We start from the raw sequence: 5,000 nt of genomic DNA, 5'->3' as shown, positions 1-5,000 counted from the left end.
GCTTACCTCTCAGCAAGGAGGCATCCCCCGAAAGGGACACCAATGCATCATGGAGGAAGATTACCGAAGGTACATTGCCGTAGCCAATTGAAAAGATCAATCGGCCGGCGCTCGCCACCCATCTCATTGAAATAGACGACCAGCTTACCTCTCAACAAGAAGGCATCCCCCAAAGGGAACACCAATGCGTCATCGAGGAAGAATTTTCGAGCAGCAACGAGCTTACCTCTCCGCAAGGGTGGGGCTTCCCCGAAGGGTTACAACACCAATGCATCATCAAGGAAGCTTTCCGACGGGACATTGCCATAGCCAATGTAGGACCACCGGCCAGCGCATGACGCCTAAACGACATGCTTACCCCTCAGCAAGAAGGCATTCCCTAAATGAACACCAATGCATCGTCGAGGAAGAATTTTTAAAACATAACTTTGCTTACCCCTCAGCATATAGGCAATCACCGAAGGACACGCCAATGCGTCATCAAGGAAGATTTTTGCAAATTCATTTTTTGATTTTTTGATGAACGATGAATTTAGAAAACATTTTGGCTTCACATAAAAGCATCTACAAACTTACCTCTCCGCAACGGTGTCCCCGCCCCTAAGGGTTTCAACACCAATGCATCATTAAGATAGTTTTTTCGAAGGGACAGGGCCGTTGCCAATGGACGAGATCCATCGGGCTTGTGCCATAGCAAACGGATATCCATCAGCCGGCGCTCACCGCCAAGGCGACGAGCTTACCTCTCAGCAAGGAGGCATCCCCCAAAAGGGACAACAATGCATCATGGAGGAATATTACCAAAGGGACAGTGCCATAGCCAATGGAGAACCATCAACCGGCGCTCGGCGCCTAAGCGACAAGCTTCTCCCTCAACAAGGAGGCAACCCCTGGGCTACGCAACGTGGCATTAGGAATCAAAGACCATTAGCCAGTTTCGCTTTTCCGTGCGGGGACACCAATGCGTCATCGGGAATGTGCCATAGCCAACGGATATCCATCAGCCGGCGCTCACCGCCGAGGCAACGAGCTTACCTCTCAACAAGGAGGCATCCCCCGAAAGGGACACCAATGCATCATGGAGGAAAATTACCCAAGGGACAGTGCCATAGCCAATGGAGAACCATCAACCGGCGCTCGCCGCCTAAGCGACAAGCTTCTCCCTCAACAAGGAGGCAACCCCTGGGCTACGCAACGTGGCATTAGGAATCAAAGACCATTAGCCAGTTTCGCTTTTCCGTACGGGGACACCAATGCGTCATCGGGATTGTGCCATAGCCAACGGATATCCATCAGCCGGCGCTCACCGCCAAGGCGACAAGCTTACCTCTCAGCAAGGAGGCATCCCCCGAAAGGGACACCAATGCATCATGGAGGAAGATTACCGAAGGTACATTGCCGTAGCCAATTGAAAAGATCAATCGGCCGGCGCTCGCCACCCATCTCATTGAAATAGACGACCAGCTTACCTCTCAACAAGAAGGCATCCCCCAAAGGGAACACCAATGCGTCATCGAGGAAGAATTTTCGAGCAGCAACGAGCTTACCTCTCCGCAAGGGTGGGGCTTCCCCGAAGGGTTACAACACCAATGCATCATCAAGGAAGCTTTCCGACGGGACATTGCCATAGCCAATGTAGGACCACCGGCCAGCGCATGACGCCTAAACGACATGCTTACCCCTCAGCAAGAAGGCATTCCCTAAATGAACACCAATGCATCGTCGAGGAAGAATTTTTAAAACATAACTTTGCTTACCCCTCAGCATATAGGCAATCACCGAAGGACACGCCAATGCGTCATCAAGGAAGATTTTTGCGAATTCATTTTTTGATTTTTTGATGAACAATGAATTTAGAAAACATTTTGGCTTCACATAAAAGCATCTACAAACTTACCTCTCCGCAACGGTGTCCCTGCCCCTAAGGGTTTCAACACCAATGCATCATTAAGATAGTTTTTTCGAAGGGACAGGGCCGTTGCCAATGGACGAGATCCATCGGGTTTGTGCCATAGCAAATGGATATCCATCAGCCGGCGCTCACCGCCAAGGCGACAAGCTTACCTCTCAGCAAGGAGGCATCCCCCGAAAGGGACACCAATGCATCATGGAGGAAAATTACCAAAGGGACAGTGCCATAGCCAATGGAGAACCATCAACCGGCGCTCGCCGCCTAAGCGACAAGCTTCTCCCTCGACAAGGAGGCAACCCCTGGGCTACGCAACGTGGCATTAGGAATCAAAGACCATTAGCCAGTTTCGCTTTTCCGTGCGGGGACACCAATGCGTCATCGGGAATGGGCCATAGCCAACGGATATCCATCAGCCGGCGCTCACCGCCAAGGCGACGAGCTTACCTCTCAGCAAGGAGGCATCCCCCGAAAGGGACACCAATGCATCATGGAGGAAAATTACCCAAGGGACAGTGCCATAGCCAATGGAGAACCATCAACCGGCGCTCGCCGCCTAAGCGACAAGCTTCTCCCTCAACAAGGAGGCAACCCCTGGGCTACGCAACGTGGCATTAGGAATCAAAGACCATTAGCCAGTTTCGCTTTTCCGTACGGGGACACCAATGCGTCATCGGGACTGTGCCATAGCCAACGGATATCCATCAGCCGGCGCTCACCGCCAAGGCGACGAGCTTACCTCTCAGCAAGGAGGCATCCCCCGAAAGGGACACCAATGCATCATGGAGGAAAATTACCCAAGGGACAGTGCCATAGCCAATGGAGAACCATCAACCGGCGCTCGCCGCCTAAGCGACAAGCTTCTCCCTCAACAAGGAGGCAACCCCTGGGCTACGCAACGTGGCATTAGGAATGAAAGACCATTAGCCAGTTTCGCTTTTCCGTACGGGGACACCAATGCATCATCGGGATTGTGCCATAGCCAACGGATATCCATCAGCCGGCGCTCACCGCCAAGGCGACAAGCTTACCTCTCAGCAAGGAGGCATCCCCCGAAAGGGACACCAATGCATCATGGAGGAAAATTACCCAAGGGACAGTGCCATAGCCAATGGAGAACCATCAACCGGCGCTCACCGCCTAAGCGACAAGCTTCTCCCTCGACAAGGAGGCAACCCCTGGGCTACGCAACGTGGCATTAGGAATCAAAGACCATTAGCCAGTTTCGCTTTTCCGTGCGGGGACACCAATGCATCATCGGGATTGTGCCATAGCCAACGGATATCCATCAGCCGGCGCTCACCGCCAAGGCGGCAAGCTTACCTCTCAGCAAGGAGGCATCCCCCGAAAGGGACACCAATGCATCATGGAGGAAAATTACCCAAGGGACAGTGCCATAGCCAATGGAGAACCATCAACCGGCGCTCGCCGCCTAAGCGACAAGCTTCTCCCTCGACAAGGAGGCAACCCCTGGGCTACGCAACGTGGCATTAGGAATCAAAGACCATTAGCCAGTTTCGCTTTTCCGTGCGGGGACACCAATGCGTCATCGGGACTGGGCCATAGCCAACGGATATCCATCAGCCGGCGCTCACCGCCAAGGCGACGAGCTTACCTCTCAGCAAGGAGGCATCCCCCGAAAGGGACACCAATGCATCATGGAGGAAAATTACCCAAGGGACAGTGCCATAGCCAATGGAGAACCATCAACCGGCGCTCGCCGCCTAAGCGACAAGCTTCTCCCTCGACATGGAGGCAACCCCTGGGCTACGCAACGTGGCATTAGGAATCAAAGACCATTAGCCAGTTTCGCTTTTCCGTGCGGGGACACCAATGCGTCATCGGGAATGTGCCATAGCCAACGGATATCCATCAGCCGGCGCTCACCGCCAAGGCGTCGAGCTTACCTCTCAGCAAGGAGGCATCCCCCGAAAGGGACACCAATGCATCATGGAGGAAAATTACCCAAGGGACAGTGCCATAGCCAATGGAGAACCATCAACCAGCGCTCGCCGCCTAAGCGACAAGCTTCTCCCTCAACAAGGAGGCAACCCCTGGGCTACGCAACGTGGCATTAGGAATGAAAGACCATTAGCCAGTTACGCTTTTCCGTGCGGGGACACCAATGCATCATCGGGACTGTGCCATAGCCAACAGGTATCCGTTAGCCGGCGCTCACCACCAAGGTAGCAAGCTTACCTCTCAGCAAGGAGGCATCCCCCATGGGAACACCAATGCATCATGGAGGATGTGAGTCTGCAAGCATTCCCAACGGGACTCGAAAGCACGAGCATTTTGAGACCAAACGGCCATGGAGTTCTAGTTTCTGCCCGATAGTGTCATTGTTTGCTCTGCCATTCCTTGGCTAGGCCTTGCCTTTACCCGGGCATTTTTTTCTAGCGTTACCAACGGGTCATCTCTTTACGGGTTTCTGTGGCCAAACCGCCAACATTTGCCCGACATAGTTTTTCTTTGCCCGATAGAGTCATGCTTTGCCCCACGGGACGGGTAAAAATAACATTTCGCCTCCGGGGTATTTCGGTCTTTTTTCCAAGCATTACCCACGGGTAGTGCTTCCAGGGGTAACCAAGGCCAAATGGCCAAGAATTGCCCGATAGAGTCCTGCTCTGCTCGATAGAGCTGTGCATTGCCTTGCGGGACGACTTAATATAGCATTTCGATTCAGGGGCATTTCGGTCTTTTTTCCGTGCATTACCGACGGGTAGTGTTTTCTCGAGTAACCGAGGCCAAATGGCCAAGATTTGCCCGGGTGGTCTCGATAGCAACGTGCCTTGGCACCCGGCGTCGGGTGGCCTCGGCTTCCCCAAGGGAGGGACACCACCCCCCCCTATAGTAGTAAAATTAGCCTTTGCCCTTGTGGCAGGAAGGAACATCAATGTGTCCGAACTGAAGCAATAGGGGTTTTTTTGAGCATCGCAACTTTTTTTCATAAACTTTGAATTGGGACATCTTCACAAAAATATGAAGCAACTCCTCCAAAAAATTCAGAATTTTTTGCCAAAAGGATAATTTTATATTAATTAAACAAAAAATAAATAGATAAAAATCATAAAAAATACAAAAAAATACA

Source organism: Rhododendron vialii, chromosome 11a (assembly GCF_030253575.1).
Source record: "Rhododendron vialii isolate Sample 1 chromosome 11a, ASM3025357v1".
Lineage (NCBI taxonomy): Eukaryota > Viridiplantae > Streptophyta > Magnoliopsida > Ericales > Ericaceae > Rhododendron > Rhododendron vialii.
Note: the sequence above shows the minus strand (reverse complement) of the source record.